The 20,245-nt window shown below is 38.8% G+C and overlaps 1 pseudogene; it reads left to right on the top strand.

The window, feature by feature from the left end:
• The first annotated feature begins 240 nt into the window (after positions 1-240).
• The window catches only part of LOC127680413 (oogenesin-1-like), a 39,865-nt pseudogene continuing 19,860 nt past the window's right edge, over positions 241-20,245 (top strand).

Here is a 20,245-nt window from a genome sequence, read left to right as displayed (position 1 = left end):
ATTCCACAAACAGACCAGCCATAAAAGATAAGGGGTGACTCCTCTGTCTCCTGTGTGAGATATGTGTAGGCCCAGAGCTCTGATAATAAACTGCCTCCAGCGTTTGCATCAAGTCGGTCTCTTGCATTTCCTTGGGTATACGCTAACCCGAGAATGGAGTGGGGTCTCCCCAAAAGGAGGTCACTGACCTCACCCAATAATTAACTACCAGTTCAAGGGGGGGTTGATTCTGCCTGTCACATGTCCAAAAATGTCATCAGTCCCAGTCCAATAACACAAAGAGTCACGAGGAAGACAGACAATTTGCCCCTGACACAGGTGAAACAACCCAGTAACCAGGTGACTCAGCCAGCTCCCGCTGGAGACAGTCTAGAAGGTTCCAAAAGGAGCAGTGTCCTCACATTACCCTCTGTGGTAGCGGAAGCTTCCTCCAGTCACCCTGCAGTCACTGTGGTAAGGCACATCTGCCCACCGTAAACAACCAACCACTGACCACAGGCTTCTCTAAAAGCCTTACAGACACTCACAAGCAAACTGAAAGGAAAACATAAGAAACAGAGACAGACAACTGAGGTACCTGACATTTTAGGCTCTGGCAGGTTCTGAGACCACCATTTCTCTTGCCATCATTGAGGGTCTGGCTTCCCAGCCAGTGTACCAAATGTAAGACTCAAAGTGAGTCTTACCTACCAGGAGAATCCTAAATGAGACTGAAGAATGGAGTTCAATGCAAAAGCAAGAGGCTTATCTTTCTAGCATGCTGGGGTCGCCCTGCACCCAAAAGAGAGATGACTCCTTTCTTTCATAAGCCTTTATAAAATTGTTTTAGGACAGATTATAGCAACAGCAACTAGACACATAAGGATTGGTGGCCCTGATGGTCTTTACATTTATTGACTGGGCATAGATGCGAACTCAAGGACCTTCCCAATCTCCAGATGTCTGGATAATTGGCTGGGCAAGGGAGGAAGACTTAACTACCTTCCCTAAGGCATGGTGTGAAGTTCCATGTCTCTTTCAGATGAGGGTTTTGACTTGAGGCAACTAGAACGTACAGTAGGGCACTCTGAGTTCGCTACTATTCTAGGGCAGGGACTCTGGTGTAAATATAACATTTACTTGCTAGATGTAAAAGTATATTTTATTCTCCTGACCTAACTGTAATCTCAGAGGCTTACTACCCTGTCTGTTAACCTTGGCAAGCTTCTAGCCTCTGTACAATCTAATCTAGGTTTACAATGAGTCGAGCCTCATTTCTGAATAAACTCACCCTTTTTTCTCCTTTGTGATCTCTGTCTGGTGTATCTCTCTAAGCCTCTCCTGAATTGATCTGCTTGGCCTCATACTAATTTTTGCAATCTCTTCTAATCTGAATCCTTCTTACTCTCTGTCTTATCTGTGTTCACCTGGGCCTAGCTTGTTATCTCTTCAGCCTGTCTCTGTAAAACTCTCCAGATAAAACTGCCTCCTCTCTTTCCTTGCATTTACCTTCCAAGGAGTTGCACTTTGTTTTCTCTTCTTGGGAGAGTTGGAAAGAACCTATTCTGTTAAATCTTTCTCTGATTCTTCACTTTGTCTCCCACACAGCTACAATTTTTTTCAAATTTGTAGGTACATTCTACAAAACAACTTTACCTTCATTGTTTGGGATTTAAGGTGTATACTAACATCATGTTTGTATTCCAGACAGAGGGATTAAAGGGGGTGCTAAGGGATGAATAATAACAGAACCAGAAACAAATTTTATTTTGTTTTTTCTGAAAAGAATACAATCTCAAAGTTTGCAGTGTAAAATAACATCCTGTAACATTCTGGCATCCTGGTGATTTTTGTGATGGATGAGACTTACAGATTCCTAAGACATGGGATGAATACACGACCTAAGAATGCAGGCCATGTCTGATTAGGGTGTGTCTTTGTGGCCAGATTTGCTGAATGATTCCCTGAATTCCAAGACACACAGAGCCTAAAGGCAGACCTCAGCAGCCACTTTGCAGTGACATCTATCTTCCATGTGGTCAGCACTGTGGGTCTGATGGAAAGACTAGGTTTGTCCTTGTTGGCCTTAAGTCAACATGGGCAGGTGACTCTTGGATACTGAAAAATGACTGGCTAGGGATTGGACTTTCACCAGGGCATCTCAGAAAATGTGACTTTCAGACACTGATACATACAGACCAAAATAGTGTTCAGTGGATGAGACATTGCAGGTAGACTTGAAATGAAGAAGAGTGGGATAGTGAGGGCATGTCTCTTGTGGACTTAGAAAGACAACTCCAAATGTGACTTGATCAAGAGAGGATCACCAGTGGCTTCCCCTGTATGGGAGTCATACATTTATGGCAGTTTAAGAACCTGAATACTCTCCTCTGGTATTCTATTCAGGTACTCCCTCAGTTTTAGGATCAGACTAAACATTTTGAAGGCCGAATATACTTCACATTGGGACCTGCCTTCATTTTTTTTTTAAAGATTTATTTATCATATGTAAGTACCCTGTAGCTGTCTTCAGTAACCAGAAGAGGGCGGCAGATCTCTTTACAGATGGTTGTGAGCCAGCATGTGGTTGCTGGGATTTGAACTCAGGACCTTGGGAAGAACAGTCAGTGCTCTTACCCCCTGAGACATCTCTCCAGCTCTCCTGCTTTCATTTTTAAAAAGAAGACCTGAGACGTTGACCCACAGGTGGACATGAACTACACCCAAGTACCCAGAAGGCCCCCACTGCTTGTCCTTGGCCAGAGTTACACCGTAGGACTTCCTACTAACACATAGTGAAAAATTAGTCTGGTTGTTCTGATGTAATTTTAGAAGTTTGTGACTATTCATGGTCTTGCTTCAGAACACCCACCTGTCACAACAGTATTTTATTGGATATGTGCCAAGTTAGACACCCCTTTAACTTACTAACATTCCCTATAAAACTTTGACCTGCTGAGGGTTCAAGGCTGCTCTGCTTTAGTGTCCTTCAGTGTCAGGGTTAAGTTAGAGGAAAGCCCAAGCCTAAACTTGTAATAAAGAAACCCTACTATAATGTCATTATATTGGAATGGGATCCTTGTGGTCTTTTGGGGACCTTGCAGAACAATATCACTAGGGAATCATTAGTCCTAACACACAGTGCAGTCAAGCACATATCCTGCATATGTGCAGTTATAGTCAAGCAAGTCTTTTTACAGAAAGTGAAACGTAATTTGTACAAACCTTGACAATTACAAGAGCAGAGCCCAGTTTTGGGGGAAGTTGCCTATGCTCAGGCAAATGAGGCTTACATCTCTGAGGAATTTTTGTTTTATAGGTCTTTCCTTTTCAACAGGGTTTTCTTTGTATCATTGGCTCTCACTGAACTCAAAGGTCTGCCTGCCTCTGCCTCTCAAGTGCTGGGATTAAAGGTAAGACCCACCATGGCTCTGCTATTGCTCCCTCAAACACTTAACCCTTTAGAATCTCATCGTAACTCTCATCATCACAGAGAAAGGTTTCTTTCCCAAGACACCTTTACTTCATCTCAAATGTTGGTTTTATTTCTTAATGTACACATTTGTTTTCTTCAGACTGGTTTTTCCTCTATTGCTCAGGTTGACTTTTTACTGGACAGTATAGCTCACATTGGCTGCAATTTGGAAACTCTTTGCTTCTGATTCCATAATCTTGGCTTGGCAAAGATGGGTCATAACACTCTACCCAAACCTTCTAATTTGTAGGTGAGTTAATCAAACATGAATGTTTTTTCAAGGCTCACTTCAGATTAATATTTCTGGCTTTTAAAAGGCAATTATTGAGGTTCTATGTTATCTTGGCTTGGTGGCACAAACTTTTTTCCTTGCAGGGACAGGTGATGCTCTGTGAGATGGAGTTGTGTCTAACCTGTAAGTATTAAACTATCCATGGTTACACAGGGACAGCTTCTTCAAAACTAAACAAAACATGGTTTCATTTTATTTCATGTGTTTAATTTTTTACTAATTTTTAATCACGTTACATCATGATGACAGTGCCCCCTTCTTCTTCTCCTCCAAGATCCACCAATACATGTTTCTCCACACATTACCCTGTCCTCAACTCCTCAGAGAAAGGAAAGTCCACCATTTGTTCAACTCTGTTCTGGGATATCTAGTCCTAGGAGGAATAAGCATATCTGAACCAAGGAATTTGCATGACCCAACCATGAAGTCCAGTTAGGGAAAGGGAATCCAATGGCAGGTAATAGAGTCAGACACAAAGCTGCCCCAACTATTAGGAAACCTACATGAATAACAAGCTGTATTTCTGCTCCAAATGTGTAAGGAGTCTCTGTTTTGCCCATGCATGCTCTTTGGTGGGTGATTCAGTCTTAGTGAACTGTCTTAGACTCAGATTAGTTGACACTGCAGTTCTTCTTCTGGTTTCCTTGATCACTCTAGCTTACTCAGTTCTATCCCATACTGCTTCACAAGGCTCCCTGGCCTCAGCCTGATGTTTCTAAGAAGTTCTCTGCATGTTCTTTCTTTTTTAATATTTATTTATTTATTTATTTATTTATTTATTTATTAATTATGCAAACACACTGTAGCTGTCTTCAGACACACCAGAAGAGGGTGTCAGATCTCATTACAGATGTTGTGAGCCACCATGTGGTTGCTGGGATTTGAACTCAGGACCTCCGGAAAAGCAGTCAGTGCTCTTAACTGCTGAGCCATCTCTCTAGCCCTCTGTACTTTCATCTGGTGTTGGATTAAGTCTTTCAGGAGAAAGTTATGCTAGGTTCCTGGCTGCAAGAAGAGCAAAGTATCATTAATAGTGTCAGTAACTGGCTCTCTCGCATGGGATGGGTATCAAGTTAGGGCAATCATTGATTGGCTGTTTCCTCAGTCTCTGCTCCATTTTTATCCCTGTGCATCTTGTTGGAAAGAAAGATTTTGGGTTCAAGGTTTTGTAGATAGATTGATGTTCTCCTATATCCACTGGAAGTACCACCAAGGTACAAGAGATGGACACTTTTGTCTCAATATCCACTGCGGGTAAAAATCTCAACTAGGGGCACCCCCATAAACTCCCTGAAGCCTCCCCTCTCCCAGGACTCCGACTAGACCCAGATATGACCCCCACTGATTTCCATTCTCACTCCCAACCTTCTCAAGTCCCCTTTTCTTCACACCTGATCCACATCCCCACATACATTCTTACCTCCCTCCTACAAGTACCTGTCTTCATCCACCTACAATAATCATATTGCTAACCCTTTGTGTAAGATTTATACATCCTTCCTTGGACACTCCTTCTTACCTGAGTTTCATTGTGTCTATGGATTGAAGATCAGTTCTCCTGTGCTTTGTGGCTAATGTCCAATTATAAGTAAATACAGAGCATTTATGTCTTTCAGGTTCTGGGTTACCTTACTCATGATGATATTTTCTAGTTGAATTCATTTTAATGCAAATTACATGATGTTCTTATTTCTAATCACTGAGTAGTAGTTTGTTATGTAGATGTGCCACATTATCTCTCTCCATTATTCAGTTGAGGGACATGCATGTTGTTTCCAGTTTCTTACTGTTATAAATAAAGCTGCTCTGAATATTGTTAAGCAAGTGCTTTCTGGTAGAGTGGAGCATCTTTTTGGCATATGCACAGAAGTGGCATATCTAGGTCTTGGGGTAGAACAATTCCTAATTTTCAGAAAAAATACAAATTGATTTCCAAAGTGTTTGTTTCTTAAGCCAGTATTGTCTCATAATATAGAAAAGCCTCATGCATGTAGTGTGTTCTCATTCAGTACCTCAGGCATCAGCTTGGCTTCCTCCTTGGGTCTTGTCTTTCCATTTTTTATTTATATTTCTGTTTCATAGTGCTGATAACTTCATCCATGGCTTTTATTGGCTTTACTCTGTTTCTAATACTAAGCATACACCTCATGAAAATATCCTCAGAGTTTTTGTCACAACCATAGTGTCATAAATGTGCATTCTCTTTTGGAATATAATGCTGAGTTGGATGCTCTGTCCTTCTTCAGCGTGTTAGGTATTCAGAGGAAAGAGGCAAGAGAATGGCTTGCATCTAATGTTGCTAGGCAGTAATACTGCAGATGTAGCCAATTGGAAATGTTTCCTTAAGCTTCTGTAAGGTAAAGGACACTGTCAATAGGACAAAACAGCAACCAACAGATTGGGAAAAGATCTTTACCAATCCTCCATCTGATATAGTGTTAATATCCATTATATACAAAGAATTCAAGGAATTAGAGTACATAGAACCAAATAACCCTACACATGGGCACAGGGAGAAAGTTCCTGGACAGATCACCAATGGCTTATGCTCTAAGAACAAGAATCGACAAATGGGACGGCATAAAACTGCAAAGATTCTATTAGGTAAAGGACATGGTCAATAGGATAAAATGGCAACCAACAAATTAGGAAAAGATCTTTACTAAGCCTAAATCTAATAGAGGACTAATATCCAATGTATACAAAGAACTCAAGAAGTTACTCTCCAGAGAGTCAAAGAAGCCTATTAAAAAAATTGGGTACAGAGCTAAACAAAGAATTCTCACCTGAGGAATATTGAATGGCTGAGAAGCAACTAAAGAAAAGTTCAACATCCTTAGTCATCAGGGAAATGCAAATCAAAACAACACTGAGATTCCACCTCACACCAGTCAGAATGGCTAAGATAAAAACTCAGGAGACAGCAGATGCTGGAGAGGATGTGAGGAAAAAGGAATACTTCTCTATTGTTGGGATTGCAAGCTGTTAAAACCACTGTGAAAATCATTTTAGTGATTCCTCAGAAAATTAGACATAGTATTGGCTGAGGACTCAGCTATACCACTCCTGGGCATATACCCAGAAAATGCTCCTATATGTAATAAGAACACATGCCCCACTATGTTCATGGTAGCCTTATTTATAATAGCCAGAAGTTGGAAAGAACCCAGATGTCCTTCTACAGAGGAATGTATACAGAAACCTTGGTATAGATACACAATGGAGTACCATTCAGCTATTAAAAACAATGAATTCATCAAATTCATAGGCAAATGGATGGAACTAGAAAGTGTCATCCTGAGGGAGGTAACCCCCATCACAAATGAATGCACATGGTATGCCCTCGGTAATAAGTGGATGTTAGCCCAAAAGCCCAAAATAAACAAGTTACAATTCACGCAGCACAGGAAGCTCAAGAAGAATGAGGACTTAAGTGAGGGTGTTTAGGTTCCTCTGAGAAAGGGAACAAAATATTCACAGGAGCAATAAAGGAGACAAAGTGTGAAATAGAGACTGAAGTAAAGTCCACCCAGAGACTGCCCTACAAGGGGATTCATCCTATAAACAATCATGAAACCCTGACACTACTACAGATGACAAGAAGTATTTACCAAAAGGAGCATGTCTTGGTTGTCTCTGGAGGGACCCTGCCAGAGCAAGAAACTGGCGAAGACTGTTGAGGACATCGGTACAGGGGAAAGTTCCTGAACAGAACACAAATAGCTTGTGCTCTAAGATCAAGAATTGACAAATGGGACCTCATAAAATTACAAATTTTCTGTGAGAGGATAGTTTTCAGTTGGGTTACAGTCTAAAGCCAGAACATGAGTCAGGAGTAGAATTATAAGACTTTTAAGTTCAAATAGATGACAGGGGTAATACTTAATTGATAAAAAATGATTGACTGGGTGTTAGGTCTATTCTATATGCTATAAATTACAAAATGGTAATCAAGTGACCATAGGTGTGTGGGTTCATTTCTGGATCTTCTATCCTATTCCAAAGATCTGCCTTCTTGCCACTGTAGCAATACTATGCAGTTTTAAACACTATTGCTCTGTAGTATTGCTTGAGGTCTGGGATACTAACTCCCCCAGTATTTCTTTTGTTGTTGAGAATAGTTTTAGATATCCTGGATTTTTTGTTATTCCAGATGAATTTGAGAATTGCTCTTTCTAGCTCTATGAAGAACTGAGTTGGGATTTTGTTGGGCATTGCATTGAATCTGTATATTGCTTTTGGCAAGATGGCCATTTTAACTATATTAATCCTGCCAATCCACGAGCATGGCAGATTTTTCCCTTTTCTGAGGTCTTCTTCCATTTCCTCCTCAAATCTGTATCATCTTTCTAAATGCTAAACAACTTGGACTGGTTATAAGACTATTAGTCTTCAACCCCATCAGAAATCCAAGAATGACTAATATTACCTGAAAGTATGAGAAGCACAAAATATAGCTTCTAAAACTTAGACAATTTATAGAGACTGTTGATCACCTGGAAAGGCCTTATACACCAAAATTTTGGAGCATCAGTCTTCAGCCTTAAGGCCAAGGATCCATCAGTTTTCAGCCTTCAGGCCCAGGATCATCTGATAGACCTTGGTAATGCAGAATTTTGAAGGGCTGATTACTCTGTCTTGGCAGAGATTATCAGTCGACTATTCCGCATAGTGTGTCCTTTTTTTTTTTTTTTTTTTTTTTTTTTTTTTTTTTTTTTTGGACAGTATTTGTCTGTAGATGAAATGAGGCAATTCTTGCCTGGTGACTGTCTTGCCACAACTGAAGCAACTCCACTGATGCTCAGTTTCTTCTTTGAATTCAAGAAAGGGGTGCTGTCAGGAGCAGACAGGTCTCCAGTAAAATGATCTTTAATAAAGAAATGTCAAAAAACATCATATTCTGTGGACTTTTGACACCTTTGAAGACCATCAATCTACCTACAGCTTCTCTGAACTGCTAAGCCTTGACTACTCTCAGCCATTTCTATTCAATATAACTCAGGAAAACCCTTTTGATTAACTCACAACCACGATTTGGCTATCTGGCCCTTAACTTGTATTATTCAATCATCTACAAACATTTTATAATAGCAGTTATAGAAGAACTGTATCTTAACCTTTGATTCTTAAATGTGTTATACAGGGACAAGGCCGATATGGGAGTAACAATGCTAATCCCGGTTTTATATCAATAATAAATGTATACCAATGAAAATCTTAAATTTACATCAAATAAATTCTGAACCAACAGAAGAGATTATACCTTCAACTTTGTGTCAATTATAAAGAATTCTACCAATGGAAGATCTGGCTATGTAATGTTTTGCTTAAAAATACATTTGGATAAAAATACACTTATCCCTATTTGTCTGTTTCTATAATTTCTATGATATTACTATATCCCTTTTTTCTTTTCCACCCCCTTCTCCTTTACGTATGAAAGAAGGATAGAGAAGAGGAAAGGAAAAGTAGAAATCCCTGAGTTTAAGTTCTTTAGTACTCTCCCTGTCCACAGCTACATTTGTAAAGTATCCCTAAAATGATAACATATCTATAATTCCTAAAATACTCAGAACCGTCCACCACACATAAGGAACTGGGACAATGATTGTCTTCTCTCTGCTTCTAGCTGAATTGGGGTGAAGAATTCCCATGTGGGAGCCCTAAGGGAAATAAGAAATTTTGAGGGCTAGCTGGCATTATTTGCCTTCCAGTCACTATGTGGTGAGAAAATCCGTGCCTCAAGGTCAGATGTCATCTTGACCATGACATTCTGAAAGGCTGGAGAGGCAAGTAAAGTTCTGGAAGCAAGTCTTTTAAAAGAATCAGTTTTGATATAGTTGAAGTAGAGTCAAGTGCAAAGCTGGAATGGAAGGTCTTAGAATCTCAGCATCCTGGAGGGTGAATCTTCTCAGGGCTGTCTTTCTCTTTCATCCCTGTAGTATACAAAACTTAAACGCAACAAGTAAACAGGTAAAAACATTCACACAGAGCATGCAGGGGGCACAGATTGGCCAATGAAGATAAATAAAGAAAGACGACTGACTGCCTTTCCTCAGGTTAGCTTGTTCACCTAGTCAAACTACAACATAACTGTGTATGCATGTCCTTGTAAAGGATGGTATGTAATACCCAATAAGTGTTAATGACTGTGTATAGACATTTTAGTCTCAACCAGTTCCAGGGCTGTCTCCATAAACAGAGACTTAAATATCACCACATATACATCACCTATTTTGTTGATTGTGTTAGTCTCCGTTTTCTTCTCTGTCACCAAGGTCTTCAGGAGATCTCCCTTTGTCTTGTCTGATTTTTTTTATCAACTTGGAAGGAACCCACAGCTTTTCTTTTCCTGTGGAAACATAGGCATAGCCCCTCCCCCAGTGTAACACATTTCCCATTCTCCACTGTGATGTTAGAATATCTTTAATGTAAACAGGCTGGTTTAGTTCAATAGTTCTTTCCAAAGTCCAATGTCTTTCAGCAGCTGTGGTGTTTTATTCATTGGCATTTAAAAAATTTAAGGTTAATAAAGCACTATGTAATCTATCCTTGGGGTTCTCATTGATCCTTTTTGCCTATTAAGCATCTCCTTTAGAGTTTGATTTGATCTCTCCACAATTGCTTGTCCTGTAGGATTATGTGGTATGCCTTTAACATTTTTTTTATATATTGTAATACTCAAAGCACTGCTTCATCTTATCAGAGATATATGCTGGCCAATTGTCCTTTTTAATTTGTGTTGGTATTCCCATAATGGCCATAACTTCTAACAAATGTGTAATTACAGTATCAGCCTTTTCTGATGGTAATGCAGTTGACCACTGAAATCTTGAATATATGTCTATAGTATGGTGCACATATTTCAGTGTGCCAAGCTCTGTAAAATGGAAGACATCCATTTGCCAAATTTTATTTCTTTGGGTACCCTTAGGGTTAGTTCCCATAGGCAATGGAGTCTGGTTATATAGCAAACATGTAGGGCATTGCTTCACAATTTCCTTGGTTGTTGCCAAGTGATAGAGAATTCTTTCTTTAAACATTTGCTGTTAATATGGTGCTTTTTATGGAATTCTGAAGCCTCTAGTATACTTCCTATCAGTAATTGATCAATTTCATTGTTACCTTGTGCCAGAGGGTCTAGCAGACCTGTCTGGGATCTTATGTGTGTGATATATAGTGGATAACTCCTATTTCTGATTATTTGCTCTAGCTGAAGAAATAATGAAGTCAATTCATAATCATCTTGCATAGATTAAGCAGTCTCTATAATGTAAGACCACCCCTTCTTCATATTGAGAATCAGTTACTATATTAAGAGACTCTTGAAAATCTGACAACACCATGATTTTTCCATATAGTTCAGATTTTTAAATTTACTTATAGAGACTTTCAGCCACCTTACTTACATGTTCTGAATTATATCCTGACTTTTCCTGATTTACTGGCATCAGTGTAAAATTTAGGGGCTCCAGATATTGGGGTTTTCTTTATTATAAGAGGGAGAATCTCATAAGTTCTTTTTATGAACTGAAGCTGCTTGCTTTTAGGGTATCTATTGTTAATCTCTCCCAGGAAGTTACTGCACACTCTTTGCCAGTATTGATCCTGTGCCCATAATGAGGCAATTCTGCATTAGCAAAAGGTACCACAATTTCAACTGGATCCATTCCAGTTAATTGTCGAAGTCTCATTTTTCCTTTAAGTGTCCATTCAGAGACTTTCTCAATGTATATTTTTAATTTCTTACTCTGTTTATGTACTAAAAATATCCGTTCTAAGATGCAACCTTCCCTCTACATAAGAATTCCTGTCAGGGAATGAGTAGAAGGTAAGGTAACTAAGATTCAGGCCATCTTTGGATCACTATGATCTAGATGTATATCCTGCAATTTCCTTTCTACTAAAGTTAACTCTCCTTCTCAGCCTCAGCTGACAGTTTCCTTGGACTATTTAAATCCTTATCATCTTGTAAGGTGTGAAATAAATTGCTTAGCTCTTGAGTGGCCAAGCCAATTGCAGGCCTCAGCCAGTTGATATCTCCCAGTAGCTTCTGAAAATCCTTAAGAGTCCTTAATTGGCTCCTTGTGATTTGCACCTTTTGTGGCCTAACCCTTTGCAGACTTATCTTATATCCTAGATAATTAATAGAATCCCCCTCCTTGTATTTTTTTCAGGGGCAATTTGCAATCCCCAGGAAGGCAAGGATTTTGTACTTCATCAAACATTCTTTCCACAATATTTATAGCTGAATCAGCCAATAGAATGCCATCCACATAATGATAAATAATGGATTGGGGAAATTGTTTGCAAATCATCTCCAATGGCTGTTGTAAAAAATACTGACACAAGGTAGGGCTATTTAACATTCCTTTTGGCAAGACTTTCCAATGATATCTTTTCATAGGGTGATCTCTATTGAAAGTAGGTACTGAGAAAGCAAACCTTTCCTTATCACATTCATGTAGAATGGTAAAAAAAATAGTCTTTCAAATCAATCACTATGATAGGCCATCCCTTAGGCAACAAGGAAGGCAATGGGATCCCAGGTTGCAAGGAACCCATTAGCTGAATAATCTTATTAATTGCTCTGAGATCTGTCAGCATCCTCCATTTGCCAGATTTTTTTTAATGACAAACACTGGAGAATTCCAAGGGCTGGAAAACTCCTCTATACACTGAGCTTTCTGCTGTTCTTGGAATGGCTGTTCTAATGCCTGTAGTTTTTCTTTTGTCATAGACCATTGATCAATCCAAATGGGTTGGACAGACAACCACCTTAGTGGTAAGGTTGTTGGTGTTTTTGCAGCAGTGGCTCCTTGGGGTAAAGCTTAATTGTCAGCTTCTGCTCTATCTTATTTATGGACAGCTCAGACAGTCTGTAATTGCCTTTGATAACATTCTATAACTAATTTAAGATTTTTATTAGGAGCCAGACTAGTTTCATGGCTAGACACTGAGACTGAGGGTATATTAATTTTTGTTTTTCACTGCTGTAATAGATCTCTTCCCCATAAGTTAATGGCTATATCAACCACATATGGCCTCGATTTTCCTACCTGACCTTCTAGTTCTATACATTTAAACCATCTGGTGCTTTGCTTTATTTGGGATAAGGTCCCAACTCCTTGAAATTGAATGTCTACGTCTTGAAGTAGCCAACTTACAGGCCAAGATTTTGTAGAGATAATGGTGACATCTGCTTCAGTGTCAAACATTCCTTCAATCTTAATATTGTTTACTAATATTCTTAGTTTTGCCTGTGATCCTCTATAAAAGTTGAGAAAAATATTCTTTTTTGGGTCCATTTGAAGCTTTCTGAATTATCTACAGAACTTGCTTCAGTCTTATCTGGTCTTAGAACATCTGTTTTTGATGCAGTGACACTTAATTGTCCTGAGGAAGAGAACTCTCCCTGCCTGGCTTTGGGGCCTGCAAGAGTTCCCTCTGGGAGTTTTTTTGGCAGGGTGTTGCCCCATTTGTCCTTTGTTGCTCTATATTCCCTAGTTAAATGTCGGCCTCTACAGTCTATTGTAATCTACCATATAAACAAACTGAAAGAAACAAAATCCTATGATTTGATGCCAAAATAGCCTTTAAAAAATTCAGCACCCCTGTCTGATAAAAGTGTTGAAGGACCTAGGGATATAAGGGACATACCTAAACATAATAAAGGCAATTTATGGCAGGCTTATAAGCAAGATCAAATTATGGAGATAAACTCAATACAATTCCATTTATATCAAGAACAAGACAATGTTGCCTGCTCTCTCTATATTTATTCAATATAGTAATTGATGTCTACTTTAACAACTGAAAGAAATGAAAGGGATACAATTGAAAAGGAACAAGTCAAAGTACCACTATCACAAATGATATGATAGTATATATACATAAAGCTCCCCAAAAATTCTACAGGAAAAACCTACAACTAATAAACACCTTCCACAAAGCAATTGGATACAAAATTAATACTTATAAATCAGTAGGCATTCTTTATGTAAAAGATAAATGGTCCCAGAAAGAAACGACAGAAACAACCCACTTTAAAGTAGCCATGAATGATATATAATATCTTGTCATAAATTTAACCAATAAAGTGAAAGATGTATATGACAAGAATGTCAAGTCACTGAGAAAAGAAATTGAAGAAGATATCAGAAGATGGAAAGATCTCCCATGGTTAACTAGGATTAACTTAGTGAAAAATATAAGAAGTATTTTACAAAATTCAATCTACAGATGCAATGCAATCCCCATCTCATTTCTGTTCCTGGGCAGAACACCAATGGCTCATGTTCTAAGATCAACAACTGATAAATGAAACCTGATAAAATGGCAAAGCTTCTGTAAGGCAAAGGGTTCTGTCAATGAGACAAAATGGAGGTCCTCAGGTTGGGCAAGAATCTTCACCACCCTACACCTGACAGAGTGCTAACATCTAAAATGTATAAAGAACTCAAGAAGTTAGACGTGAACAACCCAAAAATCCTAATTTAAAAATCCTAATTTAAATGTGGCACAAAGCTAAACAGCAAATGTCCAACAGATGAATATTGGAAGTTGGTGAAGCTTTTAAACATTCAAAGTGTTTCAATGTTCAAATGCCCTTACTCAAAGGGAAATACCAATTAAAACAAACCTGCGGTTCCATTTTACACCCATCAGATTGGGACAATCACAATTCACATGATAGCACATGCTGGTCATCATGTAAAGCAAGTGGAACATTTCTCCTTTGCTGTTGGGAGTGCAAACTTGTACAGCCACATTGGAAATCAATTTTCGAGTTTCTCAGAAAACTAGGAATAGTTCTACCTCAAGATTGGGCCATACCACTCCTGGGTATGTAACCAAAAGATGCACCACCATATCACAAAAACACTGTTCAATGATGTTCATAGAAGCTTTATTCATTATAGGTAGAAACAAAAACAAAAACAAAACAAACAAACAAACAAACAAAAAAACCTAGATATCCCTGAACTGAAGAATGGATAAGGAAAATGTGATAAATCTACACTATGGAATACTATTCACACAATGGCATACTATTCAACTATGAAAAACACAGACATCATGAATTTTGCAGGAAAACAGATGGATCTTGAGAATGTAGTCCTGAGCAAGAAAACCCTGTCCCGTTAGGACACACATGATATGCATTCACTTATAAGTGGATATTAGCCATAAAATGCAAGATACTCACTCTACAGTCCACAGACACAAAGAAGCTAAACCGAAGGAAGGCACAAGAGAGGATGCTTTAATCTCACTTAGAAGGGTGAATAAAATAGTCATGAGAGTCAGAGAAAGGGAGAGAACTAGGTTGGAGAGGTGATGGGAAGGGGAATTGGGGGATGTAAGGGGCATCTCCAGAACGAGACAGAGACCTGCAAAAGAGAGCTGACCAATAATCAATGAGTATGACCTTAGCTGTGAGTCACAGCACTAGGGAAATGAAACCTGAAGAGGTGATCTCCTGTAGCTGGGCAGGATCCCTATCGGAGTGATAGGGGCACCAAACAATCCATAAAACTTTTGACCCAAATCTTATCCTGTCTACAAGAAATGCAGGGACATGGGATGGAGCAGAGACTGAGGGAAAGGCCAACCAATAATGAGCCGAACTTAAGATCATTCCCAAGGACAAGCACCAGTTTCTGAAAGTATTAATGATACTCTCTCATGCTTGCAGACAGAAGTCCTGAAATGCTGTCCTTTCAGACACTCCACACAGCAGCTGACTCAGTCAGATAGAGACACCCACAGCAAAGCATTGGATGAAATTGGGAATACTTATGGAAGAATTGGAAGAAGGGTGCAGGCCCCAAATGGAACAGGAACTCCACAGGAAGAAGAGACAACTAACCTAGTCTCTTGCCATTCTCAGGGACAGTACCACCAACCAACGAACATGTGCTCTGGGCCTAGGCATCTCCCACATATGTAACAGATGTGCAGCTTAGTCTTCTTACTGGTCTGGAACAACTGGAGCAGGGGCCCTTCCAAAGCTGATGCCTGTACCTGGGATATGTTTTAGTTGGACTGTCTTGTCTGGTTTCAGTGGGAGAGCATATGTCTAGCCTGGTAGACTTGGAGTTTGAGGGTGGGGGCCTAGCCAGGGGAGGCCCGCTGACTCAGAGAAGAAGGGGAAGAGGCACGGGGAAAGAACTATGGGAGGATGTGGTAGGGAGGAGGCAGTGAGCAGGATATAAATTGAACAAGTAAAAATAAACAAATACATGAATATGTGTGTGTACATGTGTGTGTGCATGTGTGTAAATCAAAGATTTTACCAAAACTCTTTTCTAAAACAGAAAATACTAAAATATGTAGAAATATACATACAATATAACACATCCCAACAAAAACAACAGATTTCAACTGGAACACTAAACAGAGGGACTAATTAAACAGAGGGAATTTCTATTTTTCCTAAAGTGTTCTATAACTTTTATGTTCCTACTCTTTAAAGTAGAACTAGTATGGACTTTTTGTAAAAATGAAAAATTAAGTAACTATACTTTTCAGTATTTTTTGCATTTACACTAAAATGTTTAGTATCTACTTATTTTGATATAAATGTACAGACCTGTAAAATGCATGAAAATATTAATGCAACTATATAGATGTAAATATAATATTATTTAACTTTATAATTGTCAAAAAGAAGAAAGCAGTACTATTTGTGCAGTTACTCTGTGAGTGAGTTCTTACATACACCATGTCTAAGTTCACTTTATTGTCTTCATTGAGATTTAATCAATGTGAACACTCTATAACACTACACTGAGGCAGGAGGATTACTGAGACATACAGGTTAGCATTGGCTACACAATGAATTGCTGATAGCCCTTTAGTATACTGTGAGACATTACATCGGAAAAAATTTCAAAAGTAAGCCAGCCATTGGGGGCACACACCTTTAATCACAATATTTAGGATGGAGAGCTTTATCCAGGGGCCAGAGCAAAGGCTTTCTGTGTTACATAAAACAACTGTGTACACTTGTGGTTTCTCAGACACTGTTGAATTCACATTTATATGACTTTAAAATAATTGATCAGAGTCTTTCTACTATTCTAGTAGAAATCCTCTGTTGTTGCCTCATTAAACTTAGACTGTCATGGATGTGTCAATGATTTAGAAAAGGTCTTGGCCTAGGTCTCAGATGTAGGAAAGACAGATCTTTACAGGGTATGAGAGCTAATATCACATATTGTCCCATGTTAGCTCTGTCCTCAGAATTGCATGTACAGTTTCTATCTGCCTCTGATCCCCATGGTTCACAGACTATCTGAGTAATTATGGCCACAGGGATGCTATATGGATAGGACACAGACTGTGCTATGGAGGTGAACCTCATTGAGCCCAAGATGTGTTCACACACAGGAATGGTTCAAGGTGTTTCCTACTCAGTCCTACTGGGTCTTCCTTTCTGAAATAATTTTGTCCACTGATGTGGTTTTGTGCTTGGAAGTGCAGAGAAAACTGTAGAGCTACCTGCAGAAACATCCACAATGATGGTGTGTGTCCTCTTCTTATATTGACAAAACTTGATTTGGTATTCTTTATCATGGAGCAGCATTCTTGTCTTGAATTTCATTATGAGCTCAGAATGACCTTGGCATAGGTAGGCTCTTCTACCTTGAAAAATATCCCTCTATTTGTCACTATTGAATACTATTGAAATGATCTTTGTCTTTCTCTAAGTGCTTAAAGAATCCCTTAGAGACCATTGCAATGGCTCACTTCAAGCTATCAAAGTCATATATGACAGAATAAATATGGAAAGAGAGGGTAGCATTGTCTAGTCCCTGATTTTAGAAGGTTGCTTCAAATTTCTCTCCATTTAATTTGATGTTGGTTACTGTTTTGCTGTATATTGTTTTTATTATGTTTATGTATGGGCCTTGAATTCCTGTTCTTTCCAAGACCTTTAACATTAAAAGATGCAGAATTTGTCAAATGCTTTTTCAGCATCTAATGAAATAATCATGGGTTAAATTTGTTTATGTAGTGGATCACATTGATGGATTTCTGTATATTGAAAAATCCCTGGATCCCTGGGATGAAGCCTACTTGATCATGGTGAATCATCATTTTGATGTGTTCTTGGATTCTGTTGGCAAGAATTTTATTGAGTATTTTTGCATTGATATTCATAAGGGAAATTGGTCTAAAGTTCTCTTTTTTATTGATCTTTGTGTGTTTTTGGTATCAACGAAATTGTCGCCTCATTGAAAGAGTTGGGTAGTGTTCCTTCTGTTTCTATTTTGTAGAATATTGGTGTTAGGTCTTCTTTGAAGGTTTGATGGAATTTTGCACTAAAACCATCTATCTGTTCCTGTGCTTTTTGGTTGGGAGACTGTCAATGACCACTTCTACTTTTTAGGAGTTGTGGGACCATTAGGATGGTTTATCTGATCCTGATTAAACTTTAGTATTTGTTATCTGTCTAGGAAATTGTCCATTTAATCCAGATTTTCCAGTTGTGTTGAGTATAGGCTTTTGTAAGAGGATATGATAATTTTTTAATTTCCTCAGTTTCTGTTGATATTTCTTGCTTTTCATTTCTGATTTTGTTAATTTGGATACTATCTCTGTGCCCTCTGGTTAGTCTGGCTAAAGGTTTATCTATCTTGTTGATTTTCTCATAGAACCAGCTCCTGGTTTTGTTGATTCTTTGTATAGTTCTTTTTGTTTCAATCTGGTTGATTTCAGCCCTGAGTTTGATGATTTTCTGCCTTCTACTCTTCTTGGGTGTATTTGCTTCTTTCTACTCTGAAGCTTCCAGGTGTGCTGTTAAGCTGCTAGTGTATGCTCTCTCTAGCTTCTTTTTGGAGGCACTCTGAGCTATGAGATTTCCTTTTAGTACTGTGTTATTGTGTCTAATAAATTTGGGTATGTTGTGCCTTCATTTTCATTTAATTCTAAAACGGTTTTGATTTCTTTCCTTCTTTCTACCTTGACCAAGGTATCATTGAGTAGGGTATTGTTCAGCTTCCATGTGTTCTCGGACTTTCTTTTGTTTTTGTTGCTATTGAAGACCACCGTTACGCCATAGTGATTTGATAGGAGGCATGGAATTAGTTTGATCTTATATATGTTGAGGTTGGTTTTGTGACCAATTATATGGTCAATTTTGGAGAAGGTACCATGCGATGCTGAGAAGAAGTTATATTCTTTGGATTTAGGATGAAATGTTCTGTAAGTATTTGTTAAATCCATTTGATTCATACAAAATGGCAAACAAGAAATTGGGAAAAACATCTTAACCAACCCTACATCTGACAGAGGGCTTTTATCCAAGATATACAATGAAGTCAAGAAAGTAGACTCCAGAAGGCCAAATAACCCTATTAAAAATGGGGTACAGAGCTAAACAAAAAATTTTCACCTGAGAAATATCGAATGGCTGAGAAGCACCTAAAGACATGTTCAATATTCTTAGTCATCAGGGAAATGCAAATCAAAACAACCCTGAGATTTCCCCTCACACCAGTTAGAATGGCTAAGATAAAAAACTCAGGAGAAAACAGGTACTGGCAAGGATGTTGAGAAGACGGAAGACTTCTCCAATGCTGGTGTGTTTGCAGGCTGGTACAATCACTCTGGAAATCAGTCTGGTGGTTCCCCATAAAACTGGGCATGATACTACCAGAGGACCCAGCTATACCACTCCTGGGCATATACCCAGAGGATTTCCCAACACGTAATAAAGATACCTGCTTCACTATGCTCATAGCAGCCCTATTTCTAATAGCCAGAAGCTGGATAGATGTCCCAAATATGTCCTTCAATGGAAGAATGGATACAGAAATTGTGGTATATTTACATTATGGAATACCACTCAGCTATTAAAAACAATTAATGAAATTCTTAGGCAAGTGGGTGGAATTGGAGAATATCATTCTAAGTGAGGTGAGACAATCACAAAAGAACCCACTTGGTATGCACTCAATAAGTGTATATTACCCCCAGAAGCATGGAATACACAGGAAATAATTCACATAACAAATGATGCCCAAGAAGATGGAAGAAGAGGTCCTTGACCCTGGAAAGGCTCTATACCCCAGTGTAGGGGAATACCAGGACAGGGAAACGGGAAGGGGTTGATTGGGGAACAGGGGGAGGTAAGAGGGCTTATGGGACTTCTGGGGATGGGGGCATCCAGTAAAGGGGAAATCATTTGAAATGTAAATAAAGAATATATCGAATACAAATATAAGTTATTCTACTCTGCATTCTCCTGTCCTTGCTCTCTCATCCTGCTCTGATGTCACAATAACGCTCTTACTCTCAATGCATTTTCATACAATGCTATGCCTTTACTTCTAAGTTCTTTTTGAGTTCGAGGCTATCTAAAAAATTTTCTTGTGTCCTGACTGAAAACATTATCATGAGTTCTGTTCTAATAAGTTCTGTTCAGATCTAACAAAAAATTGTTCTGTCTAAGACATTCTCTGCAGCTGAGTAGTGACTTAGCACTTATA

The sequence above is a fragment of the Apodemus sylvaticus genome, chromosome 3, assembly GCF_947179515.1.
Source record: "Apodemus sylvaticus chromosome 3, mApoSyl1.1, whole genome shotgun sequence".
Classification (NCBI taxonomy): domain Eukaryota; kingdom Metazoa; phylum Chordata; class Mammalia; order Rodentia; family Muridae; genus Apodemus; species Apodemus sylvaticus.
The sequence above is the reverse complement of the archived record's forward strand: the minus strand, read 5'-3'. Positions and strand labels throughout refer to the sequence as shown.